The sequence below is a fragment of the Brienomyrus brachyistius genome, chromosome 1 (assembly GCF_023856365.1).
Source record: "Brienomyrus brachyistius isolate T26 chromosome 1, BBRACH_0.4, whole genome shotgun sequence".
Classification (NCBI taxonomy): Eukaryota; Metazoa; Chordata; class Actinopteri; order Osteoglossiformes; family Mormyridae; genus Brienomyrus; species Brienomyrus brachyistius.
The window spans coordinates 10,599,440-10,614,501 of NC_064533.1; the positions used below are offsets into that span (position 1 = coordinate 10,599,440).

The 15,062-nt window shown below is 49.0% G+C and overlaps 1 protein-coding gene across 1 annotated transcript in view; it reads left to right on the plus strand.

The window, feature by feature from the left end:
* plxna4 (plexin A4) overlaps window positions 1–15,062 on the plus strand; it is a 155,183-nt gene that overhangs the window by 39,636 nt on the left and 100,485 nt on the right.

Consider the following 15,062-nt stretch of genomic DNA (forward strand, 5'->3'; position numbering starts at 1 on the left):
TATTGGGAAGAGCGTTCTGTGCGTCCGCAGGCACGCGATGAGTCTGTCCTCAGGGGCTCCCTGCACGTAAACTTTGTTCAACTCATTAAAAGTAAACTACCGTGTTATCAATTAGGGGCCCAGTGGTTAAGATTGTACTTGTGGTCTTGGCAATACTGGTCTTGCTAACTTGTCTCCCAAGAACGAACTTAGGGCACATTTGGAGACGATGCAACCAATCCTTGATATTTGTGATAGGGCAAGAATGAAATCCTGGGATTTTCACGGTCCTCTGTACCTCTGTTCTTCAGTATTGGAACTGGTCTTCTGCAGTGGAAGACGACACAAAACGGGTACATGAGAACACAAGTACGGTCTAGTGTGCATACTGAGAAACAACCACTGTGTAGGAATTTGGTTTATTTGGCAGTTGTTTATTTCCTTCTTCCCAAGCAGAAGCACCTGATCCTGGGCAGAGATGAACCCACATAAATGAGTATCTGATATTCAGATGTGTCAGCTGTGTTGGAGATGAGGTGAAACCGCCGTTTGACTGACAAGGCTGCCTGGGGGACAGGAAGTGAGCTGTCTGAGGGACACAGCACAAGTCATATGGGGGACGGGACGTGAGCTGTCTCAGGGGGAGGGGACATGAGCCATCTGGGGGACAGGATGTAAAATGTCTCAGGGTGACAGGACATGAAGCATATGGGGGACAGGATGTGAGCTGTCTCAGGGGGAGGGGACATGCGCAATCTGGGGGACAGGATGTAAAATGTCTCAGGGGGATTAGACATGAGCCATATGGAGGGACAGGGTGTGAGCTGTCTCAGGGGGACGGGATGTCAGCTGTCCTTTAGGACAATGCTTGAGATATCTGGGGGACAGGATGTAAGCTGTCTGAGAGGGACAGGAGTTGAGATGTCCATGGGACAGGACATAAGCTATCTCAGAGGGACAGGATGTGAGACTAATGGGGTACAGGACATGAGCCATGTCAGGTGACAGGATGTGAGCTGGTTCAGGGGGAGGCTCTGTCCTTATGTTTTTATCCCAGGTTTTTAGTTTCATATTTCTGTGCTGTTGTTTCTCGTATTTTGCCTGATGTGCTGGCATTCTGGGGGTTATAATAAGCTTTTGACAAAACCTACAAAACCCTGTAAATCAGTAATCAGCCTGAGCGCTCTATGCATTACCAAGGCAAATAAGGCTTGCTTGTGGGCAATCTATTCAAATGAGCCCTGTAGGTTTCCATCGACAGCCTGTATTTTACTTACGTCTGATGTCACATCCACTCCGGAGCTGCACTGGTGCTGCGCTGGTGCCTGTAAATCCACCTCCTGGTTTTTTACAGGGCTCCATCAGGGGCAGATAATGCGCTAAAGCCAACAGCCCTGAGTGATGCCAGCAACTGCCGTATCCTCATGCGTGAACCCACACGTACACACACACGTTGACAGCGTTAGAGCCAGAATGGTCGCAGTCACTTGTTATAGCCTGGGAAAATCAGGAAACTGCGTTTGTGCAGTCATGAGTCAGAGCCAGTTGTAAATCCTGGGCTTATCCTCTTCTGCAGAGTGAAGCCATCGAACGGTAAGTAACGCCCCCTGCAAGGTAACCTGTGAATGTCAGGGTGCTGCCCATAATGCACCTCTGCTACCCATCAGGCTGTGCAGGGTTTAGCTTGACAGCACTGACTGCCTCTGAACATCAGTGTATGGTGATTTCTGGTCCATCTGTTAATTAATTAGCATTGATTGAGCTGTTGATTGCATGAATCACTTATTTTTTTAATTTTGAAGGTTTGAAATAAATTTATGTTAAACTGCACATTAGCTGAGAAGCTCCATTTTCCAGTTAAAACTGCCATTATTTCTGTAATGATGATTTTTTTTTATTATTATTATTTTGCCCTTTAAAGTTTTGTGATTAATTAATTTTTAGCTAATCATTGATTGCTTGTTACCTTAAGGGATGAGTCAGCCGAATAAAATACATTTAAACACATTTCTGAAACGGTCTATGTAAATCTTCATGAATGATGCAGGGTTCAGCCTGAGAGGAATTGTGATTGGTGGGCGGGACAATGGGGGCAGGGCCTCTGGCGTTGGCCAATCGGCTGCTCACCTGCCCTCCATTGCATCTTCCATGGATTTTCATTCACAGAGCATTGATTTGTCTGCTTTTATATTTTTGTCAATGCATGCGTGTTTTTTTTAAATGTGTGAGGTCATGCCCCACTGAGCGACGGCCCATTGAAGAGTAATGCATGATAATGATGTTGATATGTTTGATTAACCGGAATAAAACCTCCCATCATCATTATAACCATTAGTATAATTTCCATCTGCATAAATTTGGCTCATTTCAATACATGATTGGCCGATGAGTTGCAGTGCCGCACCTAACCTGACATTTACGTCCAACCGTTTGCGGAAACTGCCTGTGGTAGGTGGGGCCTGGAAACTGCCCCGGGAAGGATGAGATCCTTATTTATCAGCACGCAGCTTAGAGAGGAAGTTGCAAAAATGAAGGAATCCTTCAGATGCAGTTATTTTGGGGCCGCTTCGGAGAAGAGATCAATCAGGGGGCTTTTGTGCAGTGATGCGCTTTGGATGGTTGTCTAAACCTAAAGGTCTGTGACGACTCCTCTGGCTGTTACCGAGTAAGAGAGGAACGGAAGCAGCTCCCAGTGTCCACCAGGGGGCACCGCATCCAATGCAGGGGGGGGGGCAGCGTGTGTGGCAGTTCACAGAGCTCGCTCTCTCTCTCTCTCACAAGCCTTCCAACGATTAACGAAATTAAAGAAAAAATACAAAACCAGCACATTAGCTGGTAAATCGGTGCACACTGCAATCACTGTAATTAACTGTACTGTCATTGTTGTTGTTTTCTGAATTTTGTTTCTAAACTTGGCAGTGTGCACCAAACTGCAGTTCAAGCCAATAAATCACTTAAACTGAAAGCGGAGAGAGGCAGATGGAGGAAGAGCAAGAGGGAGGGAGAGAGGGAGTAAGAGAGGGGGGGGGGGGAGAGACAATTACTACTGAGGTGAGTCAGTGTTGGAGACACTGGGGGTCACTGATATGCTGAAACAGCAGAAACCACACAGGATGGCAGTTTGTGCTGGTTAGGGTGTGTGTGTGCATGTGTGTGTGTGTGGATTAGGTTTATATTACATTGTGGGAACCAAATGTCCCCCACAACGTAATAAAAATCTGTTTTTTTGATGTTGTGGGGACCATTTTTCAGGTCCCTACAAAGATCTGTGAAAGCAATCAAAAAACTTACTTATGGTTAAGGTTCGGGCTGGGTAGGGGTTAAGATTGAGATGTTGGGATGAGAGTTTTCCTCATAGACATGAATGGAGAGTCCCCACAAAGATATAATTACAAACCTGTGTGTGTGTATGTGTGTGTGTGTGTGTGTGTGTGTGTGTGTGTGTGTGTGTGTGTACATGTTTGTTTTTGTCTCCCAGTCACTGGGTCCTAGCTCAGGTTCTGGGGGATTTCATGAACCATTAGACTCATTTTCATATCCCTTCTACAGCACAAATGTATGAATGAATGAATGAATGAACACAGCACACTTGAACTTGAACTTCCTCAAAATTCAAAAAGGGCCCAGTTCTGGTCTCCGGTTCTTCAGCTTCTGCTCTGTCACAGCAAAGCTCCACGAGTCCGTTCCATGAAAAATGTCATAATAACATCCAGATCGGAAACAGATATTAAGAGACAAGCTACAGCGCTAATAGACTTACTGTGTGTCCTGCTCTCCATTTAAACGAGTCTGTGATTTCGAGGGTAATGTCTACGCACGTCGTAAAAATCATTCATCGATTAACCAATCGATGGAGGAAGAGCACTTTGCGGGGGTCGGCTTTGTTAATGGGGGCACTTAAAGAGGAGGAGAAGTCAGCCCCCCCCCCCCCCCCCCCCCAACCTCGCTCTCTTTCTGGGAGATTCATCACGCCGTCCCACATATGTAGTTATACTGGGGAGGAGAGTGTTCAGAGACAGGCTGAGCAGAGCCGGGCCGGTCCCATCTGAGGGTATGATGACAGACTCGCATGCTGCCATTCACCCTGCTGTGAAGGGGAGAGACAGAGTGAGAGAGAGAAGGAGTGAAAGACCATGGAGAGCATGCACGAAATCACTACCGCTGAATTAACAGCAGCGAATGTCAAAACCCCCAAGAAAGAGGCCTGGAAATATGAAACTACAGACGTTCTCTACTTATGAACTTTCAGCTTACGAACTTTCAGACATACGAACGAATAGGACCGTAAGTCCAAATTGTGTTCATTGGGCTCCCGTTTCCTGTCCGCAACATGATTTTTTTTTCTGCGCACCAGTTCCGCCCAGTACGACTTCTGGCCGCTACTCCCGCCACGCAGCAGTGTAGCGTGCGAACTCCCAGCATCCTAGTTCTTAGTACTTGCGTATATCCTTACAATGATGTTGAATAACAACTTATGAACATTTGAAGTTACAAACAGCCGTTCAGAACGTAACTCATTCGTAAGCAGAGGAACGTCTGTACATCCAGAAACCTCTTCAGGCTAATCAGTGTTCACCTGTCAAATAATCCTGACCCAGATTAAACATAGACAGCCAGATCCGGCAGCGAGGCGGACGAACATGTGCAGGGGCTCACGCTGCCGGATCTATGCGTGTTTTCGTATGAGAAGCTCGAGGACGACGCGTGACACAAACATTCCCGATTGATTGGGTGTCTTAATAAATTTTGGATTTTCCTCCTAAGTGTTTGTTACTGTTCTAATTATTATTAGTGAACTAGGACCAGCTTCTCCCAAAGTACAACTTGAATTTGTGTGTCAAATGGAAGGAGAGCACAGGGGTGGTTCTATGGGTGGGGGTTCTCACTGATGGATGGACTCATGCATCTTTCAGTGACACTTTGGTGAATCAGAGTATCGAGCTGCTCAGAAGTTGTGGGGCGGCTGCTGTGGGTCGGGGGTCCTCGGGTCCCTCAGTGCTTCCATCAGGTAAGTGCTGGAGTGCGTTGGCCAATTAGGTGATGTTGTCCTTCGAGACAAAGACAAAGATCATCAGCAGGATATATGGCCTGTCGGAGCAGTTTGACACATCTGCTGGTCTGAAGATGTGCCCCCCCCCCCTTCAAGAGTGCCTACTTACTGACCTTCATGACCCCCCAATCCAGAGGGATCCTTTGTGAAGCACTTAATGGTTTCCCAGAATCCCCAGCGGGATGAAGATGGTGCGTTCCTGAGATGTGTGAGGTCATTCACACCATGGGGGGGTCAGATGTATGATGATTGATGATGTTCACAGATGGGTCCCTCACAAGCCATGTGGGCCTATGGATTTTTGATTGTTTGTATCATGTCACGCAGCGGAGGGCGTTGATTGGAAGAAGGAAAACAAATAGAGAGACGCTGATTGATTGGTCACGCCTCGTCGGTTCGGGAGAGCATTCGCACGGAGAAGGGCGCGGTCGGGCCATGAAAGCGGCATGAAGGATGTGAGAGGCTTGTATAAACCCACAGGAGGACAACAGCGGTCAGCACGCAGAGCAGGTGATAATCTACGAGGCGGAAGGCGTAGAGTTCGACCCCCGTCCTGCCTGGTGGATTTCTCTTCCTCTGCTGCCCCTAGTGGTCATCCCCCCAACTGATTTACTTTTGCCTCCAAACTTTTTAATCTTATCCGCTGTGTCTCTGTTCCGCTGATTTACTTGGCACTCAGCTTTAATCACTCTGCCGGCATAAAAATAACGTAGGGTGCTTCTGTGGGGTCAGGGAGGGGGTGTGGGGGTCTCGGTCTTAGTGTGTGCTTCTGCATTTATTTGCGCGTGTATGTGGGAGTCTCGGAGCCCTTAATTACGTCAGTGTGGTGGGGGTGATGTTTCAGCAGCATTACCCAAACCCCCGACATCGTTAGCTAACAATAGCGCCCACTGCTGACTGTACCCCCCTAGAGGCACGTCGCCCAGTCATTTGGCCTCTGGGTGTCGAGACAGACGATGATAATGACATAACAATAGCTGGTCATGGTGAGGCCTTCTCTGGTATGAATACTCATCAGCCGTATAGCTCCGGGGCACGGTCTTGATCTCTCTTCTGGTCTGGTCGACGCCCAGATGGAGCCCTTCTGGCCGGTACGTAATGCACACGTACTCATTCGCTCCGAAAAGCCCACTGGTTTTTCTTATAAACAGGAAACGCCTCTTGTAAGCGGTGGGACATTTTGATGCGGCCGTTATTTGGCGGAGAGAGCCAGGTGGGGAGGTCTTTGAGGCCTGGGGTCCATCCTCCTCCTCTTCCTCAGCAGGCAGGCCCTCTATCATGTCACCCCAAGCAGATCCTGTCATCCCCCAGGGTCGCCGATGGCAGAACTGGACCAGAATCCACACTAACATGAGAACTCGATCCCAAGCGGCATCTGAGTAGGAGGAACATCAGCGCAGGTCCCTGGTTTCAGATTAAAGGCAGCAGACGCAGTCACAGGCAGCAGATGGCCTTTGCATCACCGCACTCTCCTGTCTGCCTCGCATTCTCTCTCTCTCTTTCTCTCTCTCTCTCTCCCTCTCTCTCTCTCTCTCTCTCTCCATTCCTTTCCCACTTCTCTCTCCCTCCCCCTCTCACCATCTTGTTCTTGCTCTTCCTCGGAATCGTGTTCCAGCCGCCTTACTGCTGAGAACATGAGCTTTTTCCCTGAAACGCTTGTAAATATTAAAGAACCAGTTGGTGGCAAACATGGTAAACACACTAAACACGGGATGCTGTGGGCAGTGTAAGCATGGTAAACACAGGATGCCGTGGGTATTGTAAACACGGTAAACACGGGATTTAGGGGGGAATGTAAGCGTGCTAAACACGAGATACAGGGAGCAGTGGAAACATGATAGACGCAGGATGCGACAGGTATTATAAACACGGTAAACACAGAAAGAAATGGGTATAATAAATGGGACACGGTGGATCATATGAACATGCTAAACATGGGACATGGCGGGTAATGTCAACACGGTAAGCAGGAGGTACGGCGGGTAATGTAAACACGGTAAGCAGGAGGTACGGCGGGTAATGTAAACACGGTAAGCAGGAGGTACGGCGGGGTAATGTCAACACGGTAAGCAGGAGGTACGGCGGGTAATGTAAACACGGTAAGCAGGAGGTACGGCGGGTAATGTAAACACGGTAAGCAGGAGGTACGGCGGGTAATGTAAACACGGTAAGCAGGAGGTACGGCGGGTAATGTAAACACGGTAAGCAGGAGGTACGGCAGGGTAATGTAAACACGGTAAGCAGGAGGTACGGCGGGGTAATGTAAACACGGTAAGCAGGAGGTACGGCGGGTAATGTAAACACGTTAAGCAGGAGGTACGGCGGGTAATGTAAACACGGTAAGCAGGAGGTTCGGCGGGTAATGTAAACACGTTAAGCAGGAGGTACGGCGGGTAATGTAAACACGGTAAGCAGGAGGTACGGCGGGTAATGTAAACACGGTAAGCAGGAGGTACGGCAGGGTAATGTAAACACGGTAAGCAGGAGGTACGGCGGGTAATGTAAACACGGTAAGCAGGAGGTACGGCGGGTAATGTAAACACGGTAAGCAGGAGGTACGGCGGGGTAATGTAAACACGGTAAGCAGGAGGTACGGCGGGGTAATGTAAACACGGTAAGCAGGAGGTACGGCGGGTAATGTAAACACGGTAAGCAGGAGGTACGGCGGGTAATGTAAACACGGTAAGCAGGAGGTACGGCAGGGTAATGTAAACACGGTAAGCAGGAGGTACGGCGGGGTAATGTAAACACGGTAAGCAGGAGGTACGGCGGGTAATGTAAACACAGGATCCGGTGCATGGGGTGCCTGATCACCCCAAAGCTGCCCTAGATGGCCACGTCTCCTGTCCCCAAACTGCCTTTGGTTAGACAGATTCTGCAGTGTTGTGGCAGATGAAAGCTCCCCCTGGGATCCTTGTGTCCCTCTGCAGAGAGAGGTGCATTCTGGGTAGCAGCCCTGGGGATGCCCGCCTTCGCTTTCGCTTGTCTGCAGGTGTAGAAATGCGTTCGCTGAAGCTGAGGCACAGTGTGAAATAAGCAGGGCATCATGATTTATGAGGCAGCAATGATTCATGGCCGGGGGGGCGGAGGGAGGAGGGGCCAGGGGGGTGCGCAGGGAGCCCCTATCACCTGGCATTGAGCTGTTTAGAAGATAAACGATTAGCATGAGATATTTAAGGGTCAACGATTGATCGTTTGCGGCCCCTCCGTGGAAGTCTTAACCTTTGCCCCTATAAAGTGACGATTTCCTCATCTGAGCCCCCAACTCTAAAGCACAATCTCCAGGATGCTTCTGGAATAACAGAGACGGAGGGGACAGGAGGGCCTGTCATGTAAGCGAGGGGGACTGTCACCTCATTATCAGACAGAAATAAAACATGACCTTCCTGATTAGCAACTCCAGAGACATCACCGCTTTGAGTGGCTCCATTGGTCACGTTGGTATAGCATTAGCCTTCCCATGGTTGGGGGCACATGTGGAGCAGTCTAGGTGTCCACAGTGACGTATGTATATAGCGTCTTCCTTAGCTGTGCTGAAAATTTCTGGATTTTAATACCGTTCAATTGTCTGGGTCGTGTCTGCGGCTTGGACTGCGGTGGGACGCGTCTCTCCTCACCTGGGACGTCTGTGTCCCTGGATGGATTGCCAGCCCGGCCACCCCCCCACTCACCCCCTTCACTGGTGATAATCTGTCTCGCCACAAGGCTTTTCTTAGCGGCCTATAAAAAGAATTGCAGGTTCTCTTGCGACAGGAGAGCAGCGGGATGTGGAGGAGTCACGCACCAGCTTTCTGGGTTCTGTCCCCCCCCCCCCCGCCCCCCCCTAAGGTGGTTCTTAACCCAGATACTGTCTGGCACTATGTGTGTTTTCAGGCCACCTGAGGACGGCAAACTAATGAAGCCAGTTTAGTTTTTTCTGTGATGCTCGGATAGCGAAGGCGCGGGTGGGTGTCCCTTCTCTCTCAGTCCCGCATTCCGTTACTTCCAGCCCCTCTCCGCCAAGTTCCCCGCCGGCCAGTCTGCTGTCCCCCCCCCCCCCCCCCCCGTTAGCAGGGGATACCCTTGCATGTGAACGGGGGACGGACACCATTTCCTCAGACCGTTTGGGCACGCTCCTCGGCCCTGAGTCCTGCTGAGGTCTTGGACTCCGCTTTCCGCCCTTGCCGGTGCTGCTTCTTGGCTTCTTCTACTTCCTGCCATGGCTCGAGCCTCCAGATCCTCCCCCCACCATGGGCCCCTCAGCCAAAGACCACCTGGTTCTCACTGTGTAACCACAACCTCCTGATCTGCCGCCATACAACAAAGCGAGAGGAGGAGCTGTTTTGATCTGCATTTATTCATCAGTGCTCCTTCAGCTTAGCACTACGCTGTTCTGTTATTTTCACATTCTAAATGCGTTTGTGAATTATAGCTTGAGACCCCCCCACCCCTGACTTTGCTACACCTGCCGTGTTCCCGACTCCAAACAGAGGCTCACCAGTGCCTCAAGTGTTTTTTACAAGCAGACAAATCAATTGCAATTTTATAGTAAGACCATATCACTCTTAAAGCGAGGAAAAGCTGTTAGCAGCCCTTCCAGGTCTGAAGGCCCATCGCCGTGGAGGTCAACCAAATTGGAAATTTACCTGCCCACACTAATCACTTTGAAGGCTGATCTTCTGACATTTCAAGGTAGAGGAATAGAAAACATTTTGTCAACAAAAGACGCTCTGCTCTCTCACCTGCCAGTTTGTCACGAGCGAGTGAGCGGGCGAACGAGAGGGAGCAGGAGAGCGAGAGCCGGGGCAGGGAGGCGGGCGAGGGGGCTCCTTATATATATGTGAGGGGAAAAGGTCCTTAAATATCCATTATGGGGGAGATTTCTCGGGCCTTCAGGGTCAGAAAATCCCCTGGCTGATCCATAAATAATGGCAGCAGTGAGGATTGAACAGCTTGTGTGTGGTTGGTGGGGAGGGGGGGGGCGTTTTTGGAACATATATATTTTTTATTTACACGTTTAATATTCATGTTGCTTCTTTGTTAATATATTCCTCTCTAGTATCCAATCAAATTAGCATATATTTAACTTAGTTAACTATTAATTTCACCATATTGTGCTTCTGTGGAATGGTTTTAATACACATGTGAGTGGCAGTGATACAAAAACAGATGTGAGACCTGAACAGAACCTGAGACGGAGGGAGGGATGGATGGATGGATGGATGGATGGATGGATGGATGAGATCGGGCACGTGGATCCACACCTTTCCCCTGCCTGTTTCTCTGACGGCCCCCGCTTTCTCACAAATGCCGCTTCTGTTCTCTTCATCACTTCTCTCCCCCTGCGATTGACAAGCAACCAGCGGTTTCCGAAAACGATTGCCAGTTGATGCGTAGTTAGGGGACAGATTGTTCCGGAAATGAGATTCGGCCCTTCTGAATAAAAGGGGCGAACGCTCCAACGCCGGCTGAAACGCGGGAGACACAAGGTCACAGGTCGCAAGGAGCAAATCCCGGCTTTATTTATCGATTATTTATCTGTTTATTAACTAACAGGTGCTGCCGTCCAGCAGAAGTTTCTTCAGCTGGTCCTGGGAGAGCTGGGTCACGCACCTCCTTAACCTTAGCTACCATCTGCTGCGCTGTGGACTCTATCTCATGATAGACAGCTTCAGAGTTTCTCAGCCTGGAGGATAATGGGCTAGATTAAAGGTGGGTGGCAGAGGGGTGTGCTGTGCTCATTATTCCTTGGAAAGGGACCCCCCCCCCACTCCCTAAGGCTGCTATGGATTTTCTCCTTCCTTATAAAGTATGGCTGATGCAGGGTAAGTGCAGTGACCGGAAATCGATGGGCATTCAGAGGCGCCTCTGACGTGAGACTGAGCCTAGATCGATGTGTCGTTCTCTCTGATTCAGCCAGCATCCTTCTCACAGAGCCGATGCGTCGATGTTCCCGCCCCTCTGATCACCCTGAATCCCCATTGGCTCTCTTTCATCTGCGCTTTTGCCAGATTGGTCTGCAGCTTGTTCTCGTCCCTCCTCCACTCCCTCCAGCCCAGTCGCTGCTCTGGGTCTCAGCAAAGGTGGCGTGTCCATCCGTCCAGCTGTCTAGCTATCCATCCGTCTGCTGCTCCACCATGGTCATGTGATAAGGGGCGTCTGTGACTCACCTGGCAACACCGGGTCATGTGAGAAGAGTATGAAACAAGGGGATTTGAGAGAATGGGGAGCAGGGGGGCAATACTATTTATACTCTGGGCAGGTACAGAAGGACAGGTCACATGACTCCCTGCAGCCTCAGACTAGGGCAACCCTACTCTTCCCAAAAAAAGTCGATGGTATAAGTGATGATGCTGTGAAACTGAGTTACTTAAATAAATGAGGCACAAAATTAAGCACAAAATAATTTTATCCTTTTATTAATGGCAGAAGCAGAAGGGGGCCAGCGCATGCAAAGTGACCTTGATTAAAGTCACACTGCCATTTTGCTTAGACTGTGTTCATTCTGCTATAGCATATATTCTGTTATTTATCAGATGGTTTTAGCAGTTGTTAGTCTATAGTGCAAGCATTAATCCTGAAATACTGAGGTATGATTGAGGAATTTCCATCAGTGCGCTAACACAGCAAGGGCATAACATGTCAGTGTGCTAACACAGTAAGGGCATAACATGTCAGTGTGCTAACACAGTAAGGGCATAACATGTCAGTGTGCTAACACAGCAAGGGCATAACATGTCAGTGTGCTAACACAGCAAGGGCATAACATGTCAGTGTGCTAACACAGCAAGGGCATAACATGTCAGTGTGCTAACACAGCAAGGGCATACCATGTCAGTGTGCTAACACAGCAAGGGCATAACATGTCAGTATGCTAACACAACAAGGACGTAACACATCAGTTTGCTAACACAATATGGGCATAACATGTCAGTGTGCTAACACAGCAAGGGCATAACATGTCAGTGTGCTAACACAACAATGACGTAACACATCAGAATGCTAACACAGCAAGGGCATAACATGTCAGTGTGTTAACACAGCAAGGGCATAACATGTCAGTATGCTAACACAGCAAGGGCATAACATGTCAGTGTGCTAACACAGCAAGGGCATAACATGTCAGTGTGCTAACACAGCAAGGGCATAACACGTCAGTGTGCTAACACAACAAGGACGTAACATGTCAGTGTGCTAACACAGCAAGGGCATAACATGTCAGTGTGCTAACACAGCAAGGGCATAACATGTCAGTGTTCTAACACAGCAAGGGCATAGCATGTCAGTGTGTTAACACAGCAAGGGCATAACATGTGAGTATGCTAACACAGCAAGGGCGTAACATGTCAGTGTGCTAACACAACAAGGACGTAACACATCAGTATGCTAACACAGCAAGTGCGTAACATGTCAGTGTGCTAACACAGCAAGTGCGTAACATGTCAGTGTGCTAACACAGCAAGGGCATAACATGTCAGTGTGCTAACACAGCAAGGGCATAACATGTCAGTGTGCTAACACAGCAAGGGCATAGCATGTCAGTGTGTTAACACAGCAAGGGCATAACATGTCAGTATGCTAACACAGCAAGGGCGTAACATGTCAGTGTGCTAACACAACAAGGACGTAACACATCAGTATGCTAACACAGCATGTGCGTAACATGTCAGTGTGCTAACACAGCAAGTGCGTAACATGTCAGTGTGCTAACACAACAAGGGCATATCATGTCAGCATGCTAACACAGCAAGGGCATAACATGTAAATGCGCTAACCCAATAAAGGCTTAATATGTAAGTATGTTGACACAGCAGGGGCCTAGCATGTCAGTATGCAAACACAGCAAGAGTGTAACACATCAGTGTGCTAACACAGCAAGGGCATAGCATGTCAGTATGCAAACACAGCAAGAGTGTAACACGTCAGTGTGCTAACACAGCAAGGGCATAGCATGTCAGTATGCAAACACAGCAAGAGTGAAACACGTCAGTGTTCTAACACAGCAATGCTCTATCATGTCAGTATGCTATAGCGAGCAACAGTGTAACATGTCAGTATACTAAGGAGCTAATGTAGTGCTAATCATGAGTGTGCTAATATAGCAGTATATTAACCAAAAGTGCAGCAGCATGCTAATCACCAGTGTGCTAACCACCACCAATGTGCTAATGCAGCATTGTGTAAATACTCTTTATAGCGGTGTGTTAATGTAGCAGGGTGCTAACCTCCAGAGTGTTAATGTAGCAGGGTGCTAACCTCCAGTGTGTTAATGTAGCAGGGTGCTAACCTCCAGTGTGTTAATGTAGCAGGGTGCTAACCTCCAGTGTGTTAATGTAGCAGGGTGCTAACCTCCAGTGTGTTAATGTCCTATCACAGTAATGCTGTGACATAGCAGTGTGTTACCAGAACGGAGTGCTAATATATCAGTGTGTAACAATGCAGGACTACACTGTCAATGGATGAGCACTGCTGACACAGCCTGGGACGAGGGGGTGGGAAAATGTGCAGCGTGCAGATAAAGGGCACATTCTGCTCCCCTTAATTACCCTCAAAATGAGTGTGTCCTGGAAGCGGCCTGATTAGTTTGGAGATATTTCTCCTGAGAGAAGGCCCTCTGAACTGCCATGCCTGTTTATTGGGGGGGGGGGGTCCTCTTTACACCCACAAAAACGATGGAGCTGCTTTAGTCAGTCGAGGACCCTGAGTGAGATTCCCCCCGGGTTGTGGTGATTAATGAATAAACCTGGAGAAATGAAAGGTGCTGTTCCCCCCCCCCCCCACAAAACCCAAAGCCAGCAGATTTGCTGTGATATGTCTGCTGCACGCACGTGTGTGTGTGTGTGTGTGTGCACGTGTGTGTGTGTGTGTGCGTGTGCACGCACGTGTGTGTGTGTGTGTGTGTGCGTGTGCGTGTGCACACACGTGTGTGTGTGTGTGTGTGCATGTGTGTGTGTGCATTATTGTAATTATTACAATGTTACTTATGGTTAAGATTTGGGATGGGTAGGAGTGACGGTTTTCATAGATGGGATTATTGTTATGTCCATAGAGATGAGTGGAGAGTCCCCATAAAAATCTAAGTGCATGGACTGCGCGCGCGCGCGTGTGTGTGTGTGTGTGTGTGTGTGCGTGTGTGTCTGTGTGTTGATGTATGTCATGCCAGGTGTGGCAATTACAGCATATCTTCTCATTACCTTTGAAAGCTCGATGTTCACAATCAAGCTGAATTAGCCGTATTTTTAAGAAGCCATCCAGCTGAAATGGTCTGAAATGGAACTTCTTTAAGTCGCTGCATGGGGCCCTGGTGTATCCTTTACACTGCTGATGCTTCTTGAATGCTATCGCATAGTTGGACTCGCTCACACACACATAACCGCTTTGCCCGCGCAGAGAGGGGAGAGTCCTTGGGAAGGAGCCCCCCTACCCACAAATTGGTCAGGATTGGTGCTGACAGATACAGATGGTAAACTCCTGCCTTCCTCTGATGTGCGTAACCCCCGCCCACCACCCTGAGTCTGCACCAGTGGGCTGACAGTTACCACGACAGGACATCTGTGGGATCAAGCGCTCAGTCCACAGACTTCAGGTATCTGTGTTTGAAAGAGGCAGCATCTCCAATCCGAGTGGGACACCTGCCATATCTGTGAAGGAGAGGGACACCTGCTGTTTATGTGAAGGAGCCAGCTTCTCCGATCTAAATGGGACACTTACTGTGTCTGTGAAGGAGCGGGACACCTGCCATATTTGTGAAGGTGCTGGCCTCTCCAACCTGAACGGGACACCTACTGTGTCTGTGAAGGAGCCGACCTCTCCAACCCGAGCAAGACACCTGCTGTTTCTGTGAAGGAGTCGGCCTCTCCGACCTAAAATGACGTCTATGTTGTCTGTGAAGGAGCAGGACACCTGCCATATTTGTGAAGGAGCTGGCCTCTCCGACCCAAGCGGGACACATTCTGTGTCTGTGAAGGAGCCGGCTTCTCTGACCCAAGCAGGACACCTGCTGTATCTGTGAAGGAGCCGACCTCTCCAACCCGAGCAAGACACCTGCTGTTTC